At 41.9% G+C, this 23,530-nt stretch overlaps 1 protein-coding gene across 1 annotated transcript in view; it reads right to left on the bottom strand.

The window, feature by feature from the left end:
- VPS54 (vacuolar protein sorting 54 homolog (S. cerevisiae)) overlaps window positions 1-23,526 on the bottom strand; it is a 137,336-nt gene extending 113,810 nt beyond the window's left edge. Inside the window, exon 1 of the mRNA XM_006880950.1 lies at window positions 23,422-23,526. The gene's annotated coding sequence lies outside the window, so the exon portion shown is untranslated. The remainder of the gene's footprint in view (window positions 1-23,421) is intronic.
- Between the last annotated feature and the right edge of the window lie 4 nt (window positions 23,527-23,530).

The raw sequence follows: 23,530 nt of genomic DNA, 5'->3' as shown, positions 1-23,530 counted from the left end.
AAAAAAAAAAAAACAGAAATGCAGTGTCTGACACTGTTTCAAGTAAATCTATTATAAAGGCAGAGAGCATATAGAATATAATCTCATTTGGTAAATAATTTAATAACTATATAATAGATGGGAAGGTATACAACACAATGTTGGTGGTTTCTGCTGCCTACAGGGATAACAGGCACACCTTTCCTGATCACTCTAAGTACTTCCTTCTCCTACTCCACCCAACACAAACAGTAGTATTTACTACCACTGCCTTCAGTTTGTAGTCTTTTTTTTTTCTTTTTTATACTGGTTTACATACAAAGTTCATACATTATATTTCAACCCGGATCTTTCCCCTTTCCTCTACCAACACCTCCCTCCACCCATCATATCATGTGACCCTATGTTTAAGCCCCCCTTTCTTGGATTCTCAAAATACAGAAATGGTTTTATATATTATTTGTCCTTATAAGACAGAGTTAGTTCATTTGGCATAATGCTCTCCAGTCTTTCCTATGTTAGGTGGTGGTTGTTGTTGACTGCCTTCGAGTTGAACATGACAAATAGCAACCCTATGACCAAAAGATCTAAAGCCTTTCTACAAAAACTATCAACATTTAGCAAAGTTCATAGAGTTTCCAGAGGCATGCTGTTTAGGAAGTCGATGCCACTCCTGCTACCCATGTTAGGTAATGATTTACAAAACCATTGCTTCTGGGTGCTGCATAGTATTCTATTGTGTGAATGTACCATATTTTCTCAATCCATTCCATTATGGTTGGGCATTTGGGCTGTCTCCATGTTCTTGCTATGGTGAATAATGCTGCTATGAACACTGCTATAAAAGTCTGTTTGTGCCTCAGTTCTCATTTTCTCTGAGTATATTCCAAGCAGTGGAAAAGCTGGGTCACATGTAATATCCATGTTCAGGTTTTTTTAGGAAATGGCAAACTGCCTTCCTGAGTGGATGCACCATTTTACATTCCCACCAACAATGTATAAGAGTTCCTATCTGTGCCCCTCCCTCTCCAGCAGAGCATCTGTTGGATTTGAACCGTCCTTGCTCGCTGAAACTGAGGAGGACCTCATACACTTACTGCAGAGGGTCAAGGACTGCAGCCTTCAATATGGACTGAGGCTCAATGTCAAGAAGACAAAAATTCTCACCACTGGACCAATCAGTAGCATCAGGATGGATGGCGAAGAGATTGAGATTGTTCACAGCTTCAGTTTGCTCGGCTCCACGGTCAATACTCTTGGCACCAGTAGCCAGGAAATAAAAAAACGTATTGCAATGGGAAAATCTGCAGTTAGGGACCTCTCTAAAGTACTCAAGAGTAACGGTGTCTCTCTGGAGACTAAGGTCCGCCTGATACAGGCTGAAGTCTTTGAGCTGTGGTGCTGGAGAAGAGTATTGAATGTACCATGGACAGCCGAGAAAACAAACAGATTCATCGCAGAGAGGATTAAACCAGGCTGCTCCTTGGAGGCAAGGATCCTGGGGCTTCGTCTGACATACTTTGGACATGTTGTAAGGAGAGACAGGTCTTTAGAGAGGGACATCATGCTGGGTAGAGTGGAGGGACAGTGCAGGAGGGGAAGATTGATTCAGTGACTGGGGTAATCAGGATGGGTGTGTCAGAGGCAGTGAGATCTGCACAGGATAGAGCACGGTTTGGGGCTGTTGTACAAAGGGTCGCTATGAGTCTCAAATGACTTGACGGCACATAACAACCACCACCACCACTGGGATTGCAGTGCAGCTTCTTGCCACTAGGCCACCAGAGCTCCCTACATTTTTAAGACAGATTCTCTTCTAAGCCACATCCACAACTAACAAATATCCTAATCCTGCATGCATGTACTTTGAGGGGCTTTAAAGGTTTTAAAATCACTTCACAGTTTGAAGGAAAGTATGTGGACTGTATGATATTTAGAAGTGAATTGTTATCAGTATTGTGCCTCAATTCTGATTGACTTTTTAATCTTGTCTTTTACTTTCTTTTTAATCCTCTTCAGTGGAGTGGTGATTTTATGTGATGGCTTCAAGTCACAGTTCTTCACCAGTGCCTCAAGAAAGCAGCAGTGGCGTGCCTTTGCACAGTCAATAAAACACAAGTAGACATTCTAGTACTCTCTGCTTTCAGCCAAGATCCATCTGACATTGGAAATTATATCCCTAGTGCCACAGCCTCTTCTAAATTCAGCTTGTATTTCTAGCAATTTTTCGTCGGTGCACTGTTCCAGTTGTTTTTGGATAATCTTTAGCAATCGTGGATTGCCTTTTTCTTTAGGGGGTAGGCGGTGGGAATGGGAATAAATATGGATCTCTTCCAGTCAGTTGGCTAGGCAGATGTAGCCCTGGATGTGCTTACCTGCTTGTGCCAGTCAGCTCCCTGTCCAACAGACTGGAAGAGATCCACAATGTAACCACAAACTTTTTAAATTTACTTTCTTACATGATGCAGATGACACAATCTTGCTTGTGAAAAGTAAAGGAAATCTGAAGCACTTAGTAAAGGTCAAAGGCCACAGACTGCAATATAACTTACACCTTAACATTCAGAAAGCAAAAATCTTCACCACTGGACCATCAGTCATGATAGACTAAGAAAAGATTGAAGTCGTCAAGGATTTCATTTTATGTGGAGCCAAAAATAACATGCACAAAAGCAACAGGCAAGAAATCAAAAGATGTACTGCACTGGAAAAATCTGCTGTCCAGGACCCCTTTAAAGTGCTATCTAGCAACAATGCCAGTTCAAAGACTAAAATGCACTTGATTCAAGCCACTGTATATTCAGTTATGCATTTGAAAGGTAGACAATGAATAACACCGAGTTCAAAAGATGCCAGTTCAAAGACTAAAGTGCAGCTGATTCTAGTCATTGTACAGTTATACATTTGAAAGGTGGACAGTGAATAAGAAAGACTGAGGAAGAATCGATGCCTATGAATTATGGTGTAGGTATAAAGTATTGAACACACCGTGGACTGCTAAAAGAACACGCAAATCTGCCATGGAGGAGAGACAACAGCTCCTTAGAAGAAACATGGTGAAACTACCTCTCACGTGCTTCAGGCATGCTGTCAGGAGAGGCCAGTCCTTGGAAACAAGGTGCTTGAAGAAGCAGAGGGTTAGAGAAAGAGAGAAAGTTCCTCGCATAGATGGACTGACAATGACTGCAACCATGCACTCCAGCCTGGCAAAGACTGTGACCTGATGGCAAGATTTCCATTTGATGTCGTTCACAGCATTGCTCCGAGTCCAGGCAATTCAACAGCACCTAACACTACCACCAGCACCATCAGCCCGGAAAAGCTCCAGCATCACAGGAGTTAAAATGTTTGGCTGCTAACAACAAAGTGGGTGGTTTCTTGGGAGAAAGATGTGGCATCTGCTTCTGGAAAGATTTACAGCCTTGGAAACCTTACAGGCAATTCTTTATCCGAGTCAGAATCGGCTTGATGTCAGTGTGGCTCAACGTAAGTACTCAGTAAGTATGGACGTCCAATGAGAGAATGAAGATGTGAATGAATGATTATTGTGGAAGAGGAATTCAGGCCACACAAGTCACTGAATGAATGATTATTGTGGAAGAGGAATTCAGGCCACACAAGTAACTGACAAGGTCTCATAAAGAATGTCATTATTGGATGCTATCACGTGGATTATGACTGACTCATAGTCTCTGTGAACAACAGATCTGAACCTTGTCATCTAGCCTGTGTCATCTTCACCATCTTTAATGTGGTCAAGTCTACTGTAACGCCTTCCAGTCTGCGGGGCTCATCTTACAACACTATATCCAACAATGTTCTTCTGTTAATTAACCTCAGGGTTCTAGAGGCTCTGCTCTTTTAGAAACAGATGGCCAGTCTTGCTATGTAAGCTGTGCTGAAACGTGTCCACCAGTGGCAACCCTGCTTGACCTGAAATACTGGTGTCACAGCATCCAGTATCACAGCAATACGCAAGCCACAACCGTCCAGTCAACTGACAGACATCAAAATGATATATAAAGGTGGACAAAGGAAAGGGGGAAGATCTGCGAAAAACAAAGTATATGAACTTTATGAACTCTGTATTTAACCACTATAAATTTTTTTTTAAAAAAAAAAAGACCTTAAATTTTTTTTTTCTCTCATTGTGTAGCATTACATGACTTACTTTTTTTGTTTGTTTTTGGGGTTTTTTTTTATTATTGGTTTATTGGTTTTCATTTGGGGTTTTCTTGCATTACAGAACCTTCTAATCTGACTCTAAATCTTTATCAGAATACTGGTCCTAACAAGACATGCAATGACAAGCTATGTGACCTCTGGCTACTTGTTTTTATCTTACTATGATTCTGATTCCTCATTTATAAAATGAAAATGTTGTTGGTGCTATGTGCTATCCAGTTGCCTGGATTCACAGCGACCCTATGGACAACACCACTAAACCCTGTTCTATCCTGTGCCAATCTTATTATCTGTGACACACCTACTCCCATTACCCCAGTCATTGAATTAATCCATCTCATTGAGGGTCTTCCTCTCTTGTGCTGTCCCTCCACCTTCCCAAGCATGACGTCCCTCTCCAAAGACTAGTCCACCTTGCAACATGTCCAAGGTATGTCAGTTGAAGCTTCAGAATTCTTGTCTCCAAGAAGTATCCTGATCTCACACTCTCTAGAATGAACCTGTTTGTTCTCCAGGGTATATTCAATATTCTTCTCCAGCACCACAGCTCAAAGACATCAATTCTCCTTCTATCATTCCTAGTCATTGTCCAGCTTTCTGATGCATAGCAAGTAACTGCAAAAGACTATGTATGACCTGGATCAGGTGCACCTTAGTCTCCAGACTGATAATGCTGCTCTTCAGTACTTTGGAGAGGTCTCTGACAGCAGATTTTCCCAATGTAATTCATCTTTTAATTTCCTGGCTATTGGTACCAAGCAACTATATATTACTCACAGGTAAACTGTAAGATTTAAAATGAAATGACATATGTAAGTTCATTACACAATACCTGACACACAGGAGATACTTAATGAATAACCACAGGAGCTCTGCTGTCTTAGTGATAAGGAGTCGCGCTACCCACCCAAATCCACCAGCTGCTCCAAGCAGGATGGGAAGTCTCCTCTCATGGGATTTACAGCCTCTGAAAACTCACTGGAGGGTCAGCTATGAGTCAGTTCCAACTCAACAACACAGAGCAACAACAATAAGGTTTTAAAATAAATTTAAACTTCAGCATCCTGAACTTTCTATTTTGACTCCTTTGCTTGGGTTGCTAGTCATGGAAGGAAAAGGTAAACCAATACGGGCAGACTTAATTTGCTCACAGACCCAAAAGGAAAAATCTAAACTGAAACAAACCCAAATCTACTGCAATGGAGAGAATTCCACCTCTTAGTTACCCTTCTAGGCAGAAGGGAACTAGCCCATGGGGGTTCCAAGGCTGTAGGGCCTCAGACTATCTTTCTCCTGGGAAGCCACTGGTGGATTCAAATCACCAACCTTTCAGTTAATAGTTTAACACTTACCTCACTACACCACCAAGTCTCCTAAGCACAAAACAGTGATCCTCAAAGCCATGCCAATAAAATGAAACCAAAACAACCATCTGAATGTGATAATGAAGCAGGGAAACATGGCAGCCTAGAGCTGATACAGCTTTGATGATGAAAATTTCTTATGCTATAGAAGAAAACTGCACAGCAGAGGCAGCAGAGAAGGTTGGAAATAGTATTTTAGAAGCTACCTAAATAAAAGTCAAAGTTTAGTGCATAGGAGAGAAGTAGATGAGATAAAAAATTATAATCTGAGTTGGACTGTTATTATTTACCATCAAGTGGGACTCTACTCACAGCTGACCCTCCAGCAGGTTTTCAGAGGCAATAAATCAACATGGGAGGAAACGGTCCATCTTTCCTTGCAGAGCAGCTGGTGGATTCTAACTGCCCGCCTTTGAGTAGTTACTGCAACTCCTTACCACTAGCCCCCCAGAGCTCCCTACCGAATGGTAAGAGTGGATAATAATTCTAGTCATAGGAAAATAATTTTTCAGTTACAGAAAAAGAAGGAGGCAGAAAGCTTGGATTAAGGGTTGAGGCAAACACATTTAGAAAAAAAAAAAGCAAGCAATAACATAATGGCACAGGACAGGGGCAGCACAGTGTTACAGAAGTCAAGGAACATGCAGCAGAGAGGTGAGGGAGGTTCCTTCACGTCAGAAAAGGCACTGAATGAGAACAGTGACTGGGAGAGAAGCCTTACAACAAGAGGTTAGGAAGTAGGGCATGAAGTAATAAACACAACAAAGTCAACATTACTTTGGTGGTAAAGAAAAAAAGGTAAGTTGAGCAAGAGTGCTTTAGGCCATAGCAGATGTGAACAGATTATACACAGGAAGAAACCAACTGATGGGTGAGGCTAAAGAGGATTAAGATAAAGATGGGCAACCACCTTTGGTAGGATTTACAGCCTCTGAAAGGCTGCTGGGGGGTCAGCTCCGAGTCAGTCCCAACTCAACAGCGCATAACAGCAAGACAGAGTCTAGGAGGATGGAGAAGGTGAGGAAGGGGAATACACATGAGAATGGGTTGGAGAGAGGAGGAGAGTCTTACGCCTCACATTGAGAAAGACTGCTTTATCAACAACAACTGAAACAGTGAACCCGATGACTAGTAGTAAACTGCTTTCCCACCTGGGGGAAAACTATGAGCTGTAATTCAAGCAAACATGGAGTGCCTCACATTGAGCTAAGACTCAATGTCAAGTTCACTGCCACAGAGTCAATGCTGACACACAGCAACGCTGTCGCCAGGCTTCCAAGGCTGAAAGTCTTAACAGGAGGAGACTGCCCATCTTTTTCTCAGAGCACCGGAGACATGCAACCTTCAGTTAGCTGCACACTCCACACCATGCCACCGGAGCTGCTATGAAGGGAACCTGAAATCCTCATATTAAATGCAGTGAAAATATGTCATCAACACATTCAGAATTAAATCCCTAACAATTTATTGCTGTGTACTGTCGCCTGTAGCTCACAGCCATCCAAGTATTTTATTTACACTACACGGTTTGTCCTCCACATGTCGGTCAATTTCTCATCCTGTGGTGCCCTGCATGTTGTTATGAGCCTGGGATCTATACAATTGCCATTTCAAACACCCGCCAAGGTCACCCACAGCGAATGCTGTTCAGCAGAGCTTCCAAGCAAAGGCCAACCAGGAAGAAAGGCTTGAGTGAGACCCATTTCCAAAAATCTGCCACCAATGACCTTATGGGTCAAAAGTGAATGTTGGTCAGTGTTGGTCCTAAAGACAACTCCTGGCAACCTGTCAGTCAGCAGCCCAACACTTAACATCCTACCCCACCAGCTCCTTATGCTAGAAAAGGATGACACAACAGTGCACTCAAACATACTGCTGACTGTGAAGAGTACACAGACCTGGGCAACATCAGAGCCACCTCAAGAGCAGCTAACAACAATTCAGTTCACAAGTGAAGGGTTTTGTGCCGAGGGCAAGGAGCTGTGCTGCCAACCCAAAGGTAGGCAGCTCAAATCTATCAGCTGCTTTGAGGGAGAATGATGAGCAATCTCATTACATGCGATTTACAGCCTCTGAAAACCTGCTGGAGGGTCAGTTGTGAGTTGGTTCCAAGTCTATGGCAACGAGAGAGTGGGTTCAGAATAACCTCATAAGAAAAGCATGTCTGAATGAGTGAGTGAATGAACTTAGAATACGGATCAATAAAAGAGTTAGGAGAGGCATGGCTACACATTATTTTGCTAGTTCATTTTAAGATGGGATTTGAATTCAGATTTTTCTCATTCTATAGCCACACTACTTCTAATTTTTTTTTTCCTACTGCCTCCTACATACATTGGAAACATAAAAATTTTCCTCCCTAGCAGATTAGTTACTGACCCAACAAAAACTATTTAATAAGTGTAATGGACAGAAAAACATAGCCAGCACTTTCATTTTCTTAGATATTTAATACTGTCTCTTAAAAATAAATACCTCTTTGTTCATCTTTTTAAAAAAAACCAACTATTTAATAAATACTATCTTTCTTGCTTTTAGCTGTTAGCCCACAACTCGTAGCAACCTCAAGCACAACAACGCGGTGTCTGGACCTGCAACAGGGCCGTGATTAAGTTGTGGACTGAACTCATGCTTATCAAGATTCACAGAGTCTTCACTGGCCATTTTTAGAAGCAGATTGCCAGGCCTTTCCTCCTGGGCAATGTTAGTCTGAAAGTTCCAGTTCATGTGTACCTGTTGAGCACTATTTTAACACTTGAGCTTTCCCTGGCAGATGAGGGGGGAGGGGGGTTACAGCTGTGATCCGCCAGCCAGGAACTGAACCCTGCGCGGCAGGTGAGAATCATACCACTGAACCACCAAATCCCTCAGTTATCCTGTTTTTATGCCCGTCTTATTAAAATTGAGCAGTATTTGTGTGTGACAAGAATTTTAAAAGCAGGAATGACAGAAAATTGTTCCTCAAGAAGAATGATAACCACATTTTCAACATCGTAACTCTGTCTTTTTTCTTTGTGAAGAACTGAATCTTTGAATGTAATATAGGACAACATATAAGCTATGATAGGTCATCATTTTAGGAATTTCAATAGAAAATGTGGTCTGAATTCTAAGTAACAAGTTTATAAAGTAAGGCCTGTAAAATGTCTTTGTAACTCATGAAGCAGTAGTGGATAGAGTATGAATTGTATTTCTGAACTGGAGCAGGGCAGAACAGTTTTAAAATCCGATTTTGGGTGTAAATTTAGTAAAAGATGGGGGAAATCACTATTTACATGTTTTTTTTAAAAAATAGGCAAACCAACCCCCGGCAATTTTATTTCCTCAAATTTCCTTTAACAAAAGTACTGATATGTACATGATAAAACCATATTACATCATAGACTAATTTGTCAGAAATCAGGAATGACTTTTTTTTAACCATAATACTTGAAATATCTCAACTATCTCAACGTAGAGGCATTTTCAACAGCATTCTAGAAATTTTAGAAGCCAATTTCCAGCAAATGGTATATGCAGGCGTTATTCATATTCATAACCATAACAATGTATGTCTGTTATTGCAAGCATGACGTCCCTCCCCAGAAACAGCCTCTCCTGGCAATATGTCCAAAGTATAGGAGACAAAGCTTTATCATCTTTGCCTCCAAGGAACACTCTGGCTTCACCTTTTCCAAGAAAAGACATGGGATATTCAATACTCTTCTCCAACACCACACAGCTCAAAGGCATTGATTCTTCTGTCATCCTTACCCGGAGGCATAGCAAGTGACTGAAAGTGACTGGTGGCTTTTAGGAGTAAGGACCCTGCCAATCAAAGGCAATGCTTTGAATCACTGGCTGCTCCACGGAAGAAAGAGGGATAATCTCCTCCTATGTGATTTACTGTCTCTGAACACCCACTGGAGGGTGAGCGTCAGTGGTGGGTCAGAGATGTGACAAAGCCAATACCAAAGTGCGACTAGAGTGTTCCTTAGAGGCAAAGATGGTGAAACCTCGTGTCACATACTTTGGGCGTGTTGTCGGGGGTCGGGGGGAGGCAGTCCTTGGAAAAAGACATCATGCTGGCAAAGGTGGAGGGTCAGAGGAAGATAGGGAAGCCGCTTCACAAAATGGAGTGATAAAGTAATTGTAACAATGGGCTTGAGTTTGGGTGGATGGCACTGGATTGGACAAGGTTTAGATGTGTTATGCATGGGAGAGCTATGAATGATGGCATCTTGCAACAAAGACAGCTGTAGGATCGATCCGATCAGAGATGATAAGGATGGGACAGGACAGGACAGGGTTCAAGTTTGTTGTCCAGTCACTGTGAGTCATACCCTTGAGGGTTCCCAACAGTAAGTACCACGACCACTGAATGCTCCTTAGATCGAGGATGGTAAGCCCTGTGTCATATGTACCTTGGGCATGTTATCAGGTAGGACCAGTCTCTGGAGAACAAAAAGGTGCTTGGTAAAGTAGGGCCAAGGAAATCAGAGGAGACTCTCAATAAAACAGACTTTTAAATGCAGAGCAGCTCCAGTGCAGACCGGGCACAGGGTCTCCGGGAGCCAGAACCATCGTTCAGAATGAAAAAGGACATGGACATGAGCACAAAGCATCAATGTGTCAATCATTAGTTCAACAGAGGAAAGAGCTGTCAATCACCACCTTCGGATCAGCAATCCAGGGCCAGCGAAACCCTACAAGCCTCTGAGGAAATGCAGTACAGATACGAGTGGCCAGAAATGTTTGACCAGAATCTAATCATGAAAAAAGACAATGTGAAAACGTGAAACATGTTCAAAGGCGAAGGAATTCTGCTCTTCAAAAGATGACCTTAAAGACAGAGGCAGTGAGACTGACGGGATATAGCAGTCAAATGCAAAGCTGAACCTTGGCTGAGAACCATAATGTTGCTGAACACTGACCAAGTACCGTAATGTTGTTATTAGCTGTCCCTGAGTCAACTCGGCTTCACCTCCTACATCTGCTTCACCTTATGGACAAGAGAACAAAATGCTCTTGATTCTCTGCCATTGTTACCATGTCAATTCACTGGACTGAGGCCGCCTATGTGTGACTATGATGCCAGGAGCTATTTCCCTGGTATTTCAAATACCTGCAGGATTACCCACAGTGGGTAGGTTTCACAGCAGAACTTCTCCAGGTAAGACCAGAAAGAAAGGCCTGGTGGTCTAATTTTTTTTAAATTTAGCCAATGAACACCATCTGGAATCCTGCATGAAGGGGTGGGAAAAGCTATCAAGATTTTGGGGATCATAAGGAAATTTTAAGTGTGTTCAATACTGTTACAGGGTAAATGCTAAGAGTCTGAAGTGTTGTGATGATATCCTGGTTATGTGGGAGACTGTTCCTGTCATTGGGAGATGCACTGCTTAAGTATGCAGAGGTGAAGTGTCAAGATGTCTGTGGTCTACTTTGAGTTTGTCAAAAGGGAAATGTATATGTGTATATGTTCACTGTAATTACTCTTTCAACTTTTCTATGAGTCTAAAATGAATAAACACAAAATGAAGGCTTTCTAAGAAGTAGTGAATGAGACAAATGAAGAGGAAGAAAATGAGGCTACTACAGATACAGGGAACAGTATATACAAAGACCTGAAGGAAGAAAACTATTGTGCCAGAAAAACACACATAATTCAATATGCCTAAGAATATACTGGGGACAGGAGTTGCTGTGGAGACGGTGGCTTCAGAAGTAAATTGGGAAAAGAACTTTGAAGAATGTACAGATCTGTTGAAGATATAAGAAATGTAGATTTCATTCTGAAAACAGAAGTCAGAAAGACTTTTAACTAGGAGAATGATAGCATCAGATTGGTCTGTTTGTAACACAGTGAATGTACTAGACAAGAACAAGACTAGAGAAAACCAGACAGAAATTTCTAGTAATTCAGGTAAGAAAATGACAGTAGCCTGAACTCAAGTAATGGTAAAAGGGAGGAAAGAACTGTTTTTTAAACCTAACCTCTTTTCTGAGAACGGTGAACATTTCATGGGCAGCCAAAAGAACAAACAGATATGTCTTTGAGATGGTACAGCTGGAATATTCTTTGGTGATGGTGGGAAGGGTGGAGGGTCGGCGACTGAAAGGAAGACCCTCCACCAGGTGGACTGACATGGTGACTGCAGCAGTGGGCACTCATGTGTCAGGAAGTGTGCAGGTGTACAGAGTTCAGATCTTTTGTTCAAAGGGTTGCTATGAGTCGTATGCGACTTGCTGGCACCTAACAACAACAACAACAACCTCTTTTCAGAGAGCCAGACCCAAACTCTTCATTGTCAACTAAGGATGTCGTTACCTTGAAATCTCACTAATATATGCAATTCAAAAGATCCAAAATTTCACCTTATTATGAATCATCTTAACCTCATTCCTCACTGGCAACTTTTTCTTTCTTTCTCTAGCTTAGTTAATAACTCCACCATCTATTTAATTTCTAAAACTAGAAGTCCAGAAGCTAGTCATGATGTCCTGACATTTTTATATTCTGCAACCTTTATATCAACTTGGACTTCCTCATAATTACAACTTCAAAACATTCTACAAATCCTTTCTTTGCTCTTCACTCCATCAGGACTTCATTTGCAGATTAGGTTCCTGTGAGAATCCCCTAGTAACAGCTTGTTTCTATGCCCAGTTTCAAAATCATCTCTTTACAATAACTCTCCATAAGAATATTTTTACACCATAAACAAATGATTGGATAGAAAAACCTACGGCATATTCCTACAATGGAATATTACACGGCACTGAAAAACAATGAACTTGTAAAACATACACAACATGAGGGAACCTGGAGCGCATCATGCTAAGTGAAATATTTCATTTACAAAAGTACAAATACTGCACAGCACTACTGTTATAAAGCAGGTCTGACATGGAAGGCTGGGAGGAGAATAGGGTAAGAGTGGATAGATAATGACCACTGCTTTGGAACAGATAAAGAACTGTCCAAAAAGAATATATAATTAGGCATTATACAAATGACAACAGCCAAGAACAACAGATATATCATTGCAAAGAGGACTGGAGGGGACAGGGATTAAGGTATTTGTGTAATGAATATTAGAAAAGAGGAGAACTAAGGGAGAAGAAAGGAAGTAAAGGGAGGGTGAGAGGATAAAATGTACAAAAATGAATGAATGAAAATCTAACTTCTCTGTAAATATTTATTAAAATCACAATTAAAATAAAATTTTATTTAAATAAAGAATATTTTTACAACAATACAAAAGACAGGTGCTCTGATGGTGTAGCATACTGTGTGTACTGAACTGCCAACCAAGAGGTCCACAGTTTAAATCCACAAGTGGAATGTACCCTGGGAGAAAGATGGGCTTTCCACTAACAGCCTCAGAACCCTGATGGAGGGCATCCACCGGTCAAAACTAACTTGTTGGCAGTGGGTTTGGTTGTTTGCATTGTTGTTGTTGTTAACATAATACTAAATCCATCAAGTCTGTAAACTTTCACTACCTGGCCCTACAGCGTATCAATTTAACAACAACAAAAGTAGGGGAAGGACATTGAATGTGATCAAGTGCATGAACTTCCTTTGCATAATTATTTTGATTTCAAAATGTTACTTTACGCATTCCACAGGAGAAAAACATAAAATACGATGTATCATCACCATATTCACATTGGTGTTGTCAGGTGCCAGTCAAGTTGCTTGCTCATAGCGACCCTATGTACAACCGCCCTAAACCCTGCTCTATCCTGTGCCAATCGCACTGCCTCTGACACACCCATCCCGACTACCCCAGTCACTGAATCAATCCACCTCATAGAGGTCCTTCCCCTACTTTGCCGTCCCTCTGCCCTCCCAAGCAGGATGTCCCTCTCCAAGGACCTGTCCCTCCTTACAACATGTCCAAAGTATGTCAGATGAAGCCCCAGAATCCTTGCATCCAAGGAACAGCCTGGTTTAACCCTCTTCAGGTTGAATCAGTTTGTTTTCTTGGCAGTCCATGGTACACTCAATACTCTTCTCCAGCACCACAGCTCAAAGGCATCAATTTTCCTTCTATCCTCCCTAGTCATTGTACAACTCTCTGATGCATAACAAGTGATTGTGAAGACCATGTCCTGTATCAGACGCACCTTAGTCTCCAGAAAGACACCACTGCCCTTCAGTACCCTGGAGAGGTCCCTAACAGCAGATCTTCCCATCGCAATACATTATTTTATTTCCTAGCTGTTGGTGCCAAGAGTGTTGACTGTGGAGCCAAGCAAACTAAAGTTGTTAACAATCTCAATCTCTTCACCATCCATCCTGATGCTGCCAATTGGTCCAGTGGTGAGAATCTTTGTCTTCTTGACATTGAACCTCAATCCATACTGAAGGCTGCAGTCCTTGACCCTCTGTAGCAAACATTTCAGGTCCCCCTCAGTTTCGGCAAGCAGGGTTGTATCATCTGCATAACGCAGATTGTTAATAGATCTTCCACCAATCCTGACACCACACTTCTCCTCATAGAGCCCAGCCTTTCGGATAATCGGTTCTGCATACAGGTTGAAAAGGTATGGAGATAGGACACATCCCTGGCATACACCTTTCCCAATTTTGAACCATGCAGTGTTTCCCTGCTCTGTAGGAACTCCTAAAATTCCTTAAACTTCCTTTGACTCAAAAAGCTAACTGTTTGACTCTAAAACCATAACATTTTCCATAAAAATGTTCCCCTACTTTAAAAAAAATCAATTTTGTTCAATTTGCCACAGTGAAGAAATATCTACCAATACTTACTTATACAGGATTTACTGAGAATAATGTCCCCATCTATCTACCCTTAAGCTATCCTAGAGGAGCTCTGATTTATTTCTGTTTTGTGAAGGAAAGTAGACTAGTTATCAAAATCATGTGAGATTTCATATTTCTCCTTCATTTATGCATTTTCATTAATTCCAAAGGCTACAGTACAATTATAGACAATTGGATACATGGGGAAGGGGAGTCACACTCACTCTGTGAAAAATTAATGCTACAAAATAATAGGGGCGGAAAGCAGAAATAGGTGAAAGTCAGTAAATGGTGAGAAGGCCTAAACCCCCAGATTTCTTCAGGTAAATCCTTACAGCACAATTATCACTGGAAGAATAAACCTTTTAAACACAACAGAAGATATGCAAGAGAAAAAAAGGCAGAAGAAATTATTCCCAACAAGGAAATGAGTACAGGTCATTTCTGTTTACTTTTGCAAAAAAAAAACTATAACTTTTAAAGTAAATCACTTCTGAAAAATTCAACTCTGAAGTTAATTATATACTTCATTTCTTCTCAAGTAGTATATTCTGAAAATAAGATAACCTTTTCTTGCTAAGGCAGGGTCTCCATTATAATCATCTGTTATTAACTGTGTAGTAACAGTGACACGCAGGAACTGAACGTCGTTAGTTTGCCCAGATAGTAACGAGCGTCACATTACAGTGAATTATGAATTCACTTTTACTAATTTTTGAGATACACACACACACATGCTAGGTACACCCTTGCTTTTGAAAAGCTCTGTACTTCTTATCTAAATTGCTTCTTCTAAAGCCAGTAACTAGAGAGCTCTGGTGATTTAGAGGTAAGGAGCTGCACTGCCACACAAATGTATGCAGTTTGAGACCACCAGCTGCTCCACCGGAGACAGGCGATCTCCTTCCATGCAATTTACTACCTCCGAAAACCCACTGAAGGTCAGCTTACAGATGAGTTCTGACTCAATGGTACACAACAACAATAAAAAAAACCCCAAAAACAACAAAACCAAGTAACTCTCTTACAGCATTTCATAGTTGACATAGCAGCCAGACACATCTTACTTCATTTAATTATCAACAATAATCTTGAAATATAGGAATTATCACTAGCCTTATTCTATAGACATGAAAGCCGAGGCTCTGGCAGATTCAGTCATTTATTTGTAAAATTGTTGTTATGTGTTATTCAACCTGCTCTATCCTGTGCCAATCTTCTAGTCTCTGACACACAGAAAAACTGGTCTCAACTGTCAAGCTTTTCTTATTTCAACACCTGTTAGGCTTGTTAAAAAAAACAGATTTGAAAGTGAAGACAACCATTTTTAAAAAAGAGATTTATAATCCATAAATTTTATATTTAACATGCATTTTTATATTTAACTGGAAGTTGGCTGCCTAACCGGCAGGATGGCTGGCGTCTGCATGGCGGCTCCTCTTGGTGGCAGTCAGGCAAGGGAAGCTTCTGGGGTCTTTTTTTGTTGTGTGTTACTGTTCTTTTTGCCCGTCAAAGGTGGATGGGCAGCCCTGACCCTTAGAGTAAGGGTAAGTAAGGGTGGGGTCGAGCCTGAGGAGCCTGTTCCAGGCACTAGCTGAAAATCCTGCAGCCTTTAACTGTTTTTGGTGAAACACTCTTCTAGGTCGTATAACCCTGGTATGCCCACTTGCTGTACAGAGGTAACTCATGGTCGCTGTGAAGCTGAACACTGTAACACGGGTGTGTCAAATGCAAGAATGGTTACCCATGGTGGACAGTGTTTGGTGGCCCTCCCCGATTAAAACAAGCTTGGAAGGAGGAGTGGCATCCATTTTCATAATAGCTTGCCTCCGGAAACCCTATGAACCTGGAGAAAGGACGAAAGTTAAACAGGTGTCCAGGTCTCTAATTCATAGGGTCACTGTGAGTCACCTACGACTTGACAGCACTTAACAACCACAACATGCACAAGAGTAAATATTTCACTTTCTTTTCAATTGAGCTGCCACATTCCCTAACTCGAATAAATAAATGAATAAAACAATCTGTACAAAGAAGCTATTACTATATATCTATTTCCCATTTTTAAAACTCTTGCATTGGTCTTTTTCTTATGGAGGCCCCGTAGGATTCTGTGAACTTTTGTTATGAGATCCTTGTCTAATGATAACTAGTAAACCGTGTATGAGGATCCAAGGCGGGGAGGGCAGAAGCCGAGGGGTGAGGATGGGGAACTCATAGGGACCCACGATTTGATGAGTGGAGGCAGGGTCAGGTAAAGGAAATGGGAAGGATCTGGTGGCAATTAAGTAATTCTGTAACATATACTGAATGGGAAGGATTGCAAGACACACAATGTCAATGAAGAATAGTGTGAAAAACAATGCACACAAATTTTGCAAGCAAACCAATATAAAATAAAAAGTTATTTAAAAAAAAAAACCCACTCGCTTTCTACGAAAATGGAGCCGAAAGGCAAGAAGGAAGCCCCTGCCCCTCCCAAAACTGAAGCCAAAGCAAAGGCATTAAAGGCCAAGAAGACGTCCTGAAGAGCGTCCACAGCCAAAAAAAAAAAGATCCCTACGTCACCCACCTTTCGGCGGCCTAAGACGCTGAGCCTCCGAAGGCAGCCCTCCGGGAGAAACAAGCTTCACCACTATGCCATCAAGTTCCTACTGACCACTGAGTCAGCCATGAAGAAGATAGAAGATAACAACACACTTGTCTTCACTGTGGATGTCAAGGCCAATAAGCACCAAATTAAACAAGCTGTAAAGAAGCTCTATGACATTGATGTGGCCAAGGTTAACACTTTGATTAGGCCTGATGGAGAGAAGAAGGCCTATGTTCGACTTGCTCCTGATTATGATGCTTTGGATGTTGCCAACAAAATTGGGATCATCTAAACTGAGTCCAGAAGACTAATTCTAAATATAAATTTTTCTCACCATAAAAAAAAAACAAAACAAAAAACAACAAAACCCACCCAAAACTTTGCATCAATAAGGAGCCCTGGTAGTGATGTGGTTAATATATACTCAGCTATTATTCAAACTGCTGTTTGAATCCTCTGCTTGCTTTTCAAGAGGAAGATGTCTGCTTCTGTAGTGATGTGTTGTTATGTGCCATTGAGTCAGAACCAACTCATCACTGACCCTCCACTAGGTTCCAGGGGCTATAAATCGCATAGAAGGAGACTGCTCACCTTTCACCACAGAAGCGGCTACTAGATCCGAACTGCCTACCTCTCTGATTTAGCACGACACCCACTTACTAGGCCACCTGAGCTCTCTGTAAAGATGTGTCATTGTGGTTGTGTGCCAATGAGTCGGAACCAACTCATAGCTCACCCTCTTAACAGGTTTTGAGAGGCAGTAAATCACACAGGAGAAAACTGCCCTAACCACATGTCTTTGGTTGGAGCTGCAGCACAACATCTTTTCAACAGGCCACCAGATCTCCCTCTCCAGTGATGGGTTTGCTTTTGTTGTTGTTACACGCTGTTGAGTCGTTTGCGACTCATAGCAACCACATGTACAACAGCCCTGAACCCCGCTCTATCCTCTGCCAATCTTATTGTGTCAAACACACCTACCTCCATTACTCCAGTCACTGAATCAGTCCATCTCATCAAAGGTCTTCCTCTCTTGCACTGTCCTTCCACCCTCCCAAGTATGACATTCCTCTCCAAAGACTGGTCCCTCCTTGCAACATGTCCAAAGTATGTCAGACGAAGCCTCAAAGCCCTTGCCTCTAAGGAGCAGCCTAGTCTCATCCTCTGTAGGACGAACCTGTTTGTTCTCCTAGCAGTCATGGCAAATTCAATACTCTTCTCCAGCACCACAAAGGTATCAATTCTCCTTCTATCATCCCTAGTCATTGTCCAGCTTTCTGATGCATAGCAAGTAACTGCAAAAACTATGGCATGGATCAAGTGCACCTTAGTGTCCAGACTGACGTCATTTCTCTTCAGCACTTTGGAGAGGTCTCGGACATCAGACTTTCTCAATGTAATTCATCTCTTCATTTCCTGGCTGCTGGTAACATGAGTGTTGATTGTGGAGCCAAGCAAATTGAAGCTCTTAACAATTTCAATCTCTTCACCATCTATGATGATGCTGCCAACTGGCCCAGTGGTGAGAATCTAGTGATATGTATAGCCCAGGAAATCCTACACTCAGTTCTACTCTATCCTGGAGGTGATATCCATCAGAATCAACTTGACTAGATTTTGGATTTTTACATCTATCACCAACAACTCAAAATTTAATAAGTGGTTGGAAAGTGTGGAAAAATAAGGCTACCATTTTCAGAAAGGAAAAAAGAAGTCTCTTCAGATTTAAGGACAACCAAAATGCTTAAAGAGAGTTACAAGAGAATCTAAGAATTCATCTAATCCACCAACCAGAGTCCATGGAGAGGACTGTCCTGCTTGGTAGAGGTCAGGTACACTAACTCAGGCCCTCATCAAAACAGCCATCTTGCCATTTCTTTTTCTGGGGAGAGGAGACTGGGGGATCCTGTGCAACACACCTGGTCTCCTCCTCCCAGGTGACAATAGTACACTGCCTCTTCAGCAGTGATAACCAAAAAGGAATCCAGACCTTCCAAATGCACCCAAAGGTAAAACAGGGTCCTAGATCTGTGGAAAAAAAGGAAGCTTCCAACTAACTTTTCAATTCTAATTTTCCAAAATTTATTGTGGATTTTAAAATTTGAGGGGTTTTGTTTTTGTTTTTTTAATTTTGACTGATTTACTTACAAAGTTCGAGTACATTGCTTTTTTTGCACCAGATCTTTCTCATTTCCTCTACGCCCCCCCATCAAATTGTGCGACCCTATGATTAACACACACACCCCGCGCCCATCCCGAGCCCTCTGCTTCCACCCACCCCCCTACTTGGATCTTCATACTTATTCTACAATAATGGTTTCATAAAAATTTGAGGGGTGTGGGTGGGTGGGTGTGTGTATGTGGACGCACATGCCAAAAATGTGAGGGTTAAAAAAAAATTTAGGTTTTTTAAAAACTAATGCTCAGGCGAGCTCTGGTGGCCTAGTGGCAAGAAGCTGCACTGCAATCTCAGAGGTACACGGTTCAAATCCACCAGATGCTCTGCTGGAGAAGGAGGAAGAATCTTCTCCTGTATCAGTCAGATCTGATTTGACGGTACACACAAAAAATAATGAAATAAAATAATTTAAAAACAAAAAACAAAAAAACCCCCCAAAAAACCAAAAAACAACTAATGCTCAGGGAGCGCTGGTGGTCTAGTAGCAAGAAACTGCATTGCAACCCAGAGGAAAGCGGTTCGAATCCACCAGATGCTCTGCTGGGGAAGGAGGGGCAATCACCTCCCGTAACAGTCAGATCTGATTTGACGGTACATACACAAAAAATAATAAAATCTTTTTTAAAATTTTAAAAAAACAATGCTCATAGTATAAATATCTCCTTTAGATTATAATATGAATAAAGCATTTTAGCAGAATTGTATTTCATTTGTATCAATTCATTGTTACTGTAATGTGCTGTCAAGATCAAATAACTCATAGCTGACCCTCCAGTGGGTTTGCAGAGCCAGTAAACTGCACAGGAGAAAGATGAGACTGCTCCTATTTCTCTGGCAGAACAGCTGGTGGATTTGAACTTCATGCACTTGGGTTGTCGGTGCAACTCCTTAATAGATTACCAGAAATCCCTATATTAGTACATTGTTGTTACTGTTATATGTTGTCGAGTCAAGATGACCTTATGAACAACAGATCTGAATCCTGTCTTGTGCCATCCTCATCATCTCTGACATACTCACATCTACTGCCACCCTTACTGTGCCAAGCCATCTCACTGAGGGTCTTCCTCTCTCCCACTAACCTTCCACTTTTCTAAGCTTGATGTCCTTTCCCAAGGAAAAACCCCGTCCCAAAAATTTGCCCACAACATGTGAGACAAAACTTCACCATCTTTGCCTCCAAGGAGCACTATGGCTGTACTTTCTCCAAGATATCTCTGGTTTTTTGGCAGTCCATGGATTTTCCATCAATTCCCCTCCTGCCATCCTTATTCACTGTCCAGCTCTCAGATGCATAGCAAGTGACTGAAAAGACCATAGCCTGAATCAGGTGCACCTTCGTCTTTAAACTGTTATCACTGTTCCTCAGTATTTGGAGAGGTCCCTGACAACAGACTTTCCATTGCAACAAGTCTTAATTTCTTAACTGCTGGTGCCAAGGGTGTGGACTGCGGAATCCCAGTAAAATGAAATTATTGACAATTTCAATCTTTTTCTCCCCAGTGGTGAGGATTTGTGCATTCTTGATGTTGAGCTGTATCCCTACTGAAAGCCATAGTCTTGTTGTTGTTGTTGTTGTTGTTGTTGTTGTTGTTAGGTGCCATCGAGTCACAGACGACTCATAGCGACCCTATGAATGAACGGCCTGAGCACTGTCCGTACATATAGTTTCTGGAGGCAAGCCATTTCGGAAGAGGATGCCGCTCCTGCTTCCAGGCTTGTTTTAGTCAGGAAGCTCCAGCAAACACTGTCCACCATGGGTGACCATTACCACGCTTGGCACATCACTGTCACAGTGTTCAGCGTCACAGCAACCACAAGTTACCTCTGTACAGCAATGCACAGACCAGTGCTATACCACCTAGAAGAATGCCACAGTCTTAGTACCCTCAAAATAAATGTCGAGAAATTCCTGCTCTGTTGGTAAAATAGCAAGTTACAGACACACATACAAAAACCAACTTCCAAACTGGTTTCTTGCTCTACAAGGTTGCCATAGGTCCAAATATCCTAGAGATTCAAGACTCTACGCTTCAGATTTCCTCATGTGGTTGCTGCCATCCATTCATGAGGCAAGCAGGAATTAAGCAACTGATCTTTAAGGGTTTCCCAAATGATATCCTAATGTTGTTGTTAAGTGCCGTTGAATGGTAGGCGACTCATTGCAACCCTATGAACAAAAGTCCTCGACACTTGCATGCGTGACTTTCATCCTATCTCCATGTTCGTAGGGTTTCTGGAGGCAAGCTATTTACGGAAGTGGATGCCACTCCTGCTTCCAAACTTGTTTTAACCAGGGAGATAGCCTAAGAGTCAATGTAATAAAAACCCAAGACACCAAAACCTCCAACTGGCAAGATCACCTCTGGAGGTTACCAAAGTCATTCATGCTAACATTTTTTTCTTTCTTCAAAATTTAATCAGTGCTCAACACAACCAAAGAGGTATGTCACTTATACACAATATTGCTTTGAATATTAATATTCAGTGGTTTATTCTCAAACAAATAAGACATTGCAATCATATAAATTAACTTTAAAATAAAACCTTTTCAAGTGTCACTATTCAGTATACAAAATGCCCACAAAAGTAAGAAAGGTAGAAACAGAAGTAGTGGTTGCCTAAGACTGGGGATGTGAAAGGGGGAAAAATAGGGAATAACTGCTAATAATTTCTTTTGAGGATGTTGGAAATACCCTAAAATTAGACTACAGTGATGCTGCACAACTCTACAAATATACTAAAAAACACAGAATTGCAGACTTTAAATAGATGAACTTTAAGATATATTAATTATATCTCAACAAGCAGGAAAAAAGGAATATCAACTATGTACACAGCTAAAGAAAGCAGTGTGTTTAACAACAAATTTTGCCAAGTTTGCCATTTCATGTGTTATATAAGGAATCATTTTCATTCTGAAATAAAAATATAAATTACCTCCCTAGAAATAAGTTTTGTTAACTTTTCCAGACTACATACACAAATGAAAATTTAGCAATCCGTTCCTGGTAAACTTTGGATCATTTTACCAGTCATAATTTTAAAAGCAAGGAGCAACATTTCAGAAAGCCAAAGGCTATATAGTAACAGGATCTGGACAAGAACAATTTTTATGTAAATATCGACAGCTACCAGCTGGGAAGGCTTGCTTGGATGCATTCTTTAGAAAGAAAGCCATGGGCGCATTTTTTCACTTCTTGTACAAGTGAATCTCAGATTGTAATGTCAAAGCAGACAAATCAAAATAAAAGTGCAAACCACAGCTATCAAACATCCAAACTGTGCACACGTCATTTTTATCAAAAACTACCATGGGCAATGATGATCACTCTGAACTATCACGTGGTAATTCATTTCTAGGAAATTAATTAGATTCTCAACTACAATACAAATACAGTCAAGCAAACAAATTCCATCATTCCATCTGTTCCATCATAACCGCTCAGAAATAATTAGGGGCCTCAAGGTACTTTTCCAATTAAAATTCTCTCTCTCTCCACATTTACAATCAGCCTCAACGTCCATCAAGATCTGCAGTTATAACAATAATACATTTCTCAGGATACTACAAGCACTTATTTACTATTAACACGGCCCCGGGTTTGACAAATCAGAAATAGAGACAATGTTCAAAACAAAACAAAAAGCTCCAACAATTTAATTCTTTGAAAGTAAGGATAGTCTTTAGAAGATGGAAAAAATTAATTTTCTTTTTCTTTTTTTTTTTGCAACCCAGATCAGCCAAAATTCCAACATCACCATCAATGAAACTTAGTCCCTGGTCAAACCAAGTGAGTAATTACACTGGGCAAGCAAAAGTTGTCCGCTGTCAACGACGCGAGGCCAGTTCTAGAAGGCCTGGTCTGGGAATGCATGCAGACACGGGACGCACCAGAGCAGGAGAAGCAAATGAATAATTGAACAAGTTACTGCGTTCAAGCTCAAAGGCTCCCACAGGAGAACATCAGCTTCTTCTCTGAGTGCGCTTTGCTCGGGAAGATGGGAAATATCACTGCTGTCATTAGAAGCCAAAGGGAGATAAGGGTCTCCCCGGAGGAAGGAGGGGAAAGTTTGGGGGCGACACGAAGGGGCGGCGGGGTCGGGGGAAGTTCAGGGGAGCGGGATCACCGAGGGCCGAGCGCGGCCGCGGCCCGGGGTGCGGAGCCCAGCGCCCGCCGGATCTCGGAGGCTGAGCGAGGAGGAAGGGGAGGTGGCGGAGGGCAATGGAAGCCGAAGCGCCGGGCAGCGGAGACCCAAACTCCGTGTGCTCGGGGCCCGGGAAGGAGAGGACAAGGAATGGGGTCCCGGTTCCCCGCTCCAGAGCAGGGCGGGCCGCCAACATGGGGGTCGGCCGGACACCTACCTGCGGGTCCCGGGCAGCCGCCCCACAGCGAGGCCTAGTGCATCGCCGCCGCCTCCAGCCGTCCACGTCGCGCCGTGCCTGCTGCTCTGCGGCCGCCGCCTCCCGCGCC

The sequence above is a fragment of the Elephantulus edwardii genome, unplaced genomic scaffold (genome assembly GCF_000299155.1).
Source record: "Elephantulus edwardii isolate Elephantulus edwardi_28Jun2011 unplaced genomic scaffold, EleEdw1.0 scaffold00011, whole genome shotgun sequence".
Classification (NCBI taxonomy): domain Eukaryota; kingdom Metazoa; phylum Chordata; class Mammalia; order Macroscelidea; family Macroscelididae; genus Elephantulus; species Elephantulus edwardii.
The sequence above is the reverse complement of the archived record's forward strand: the minus strand, read 5'-3'. Positions and strand labels throughout refer to the sequence as shown.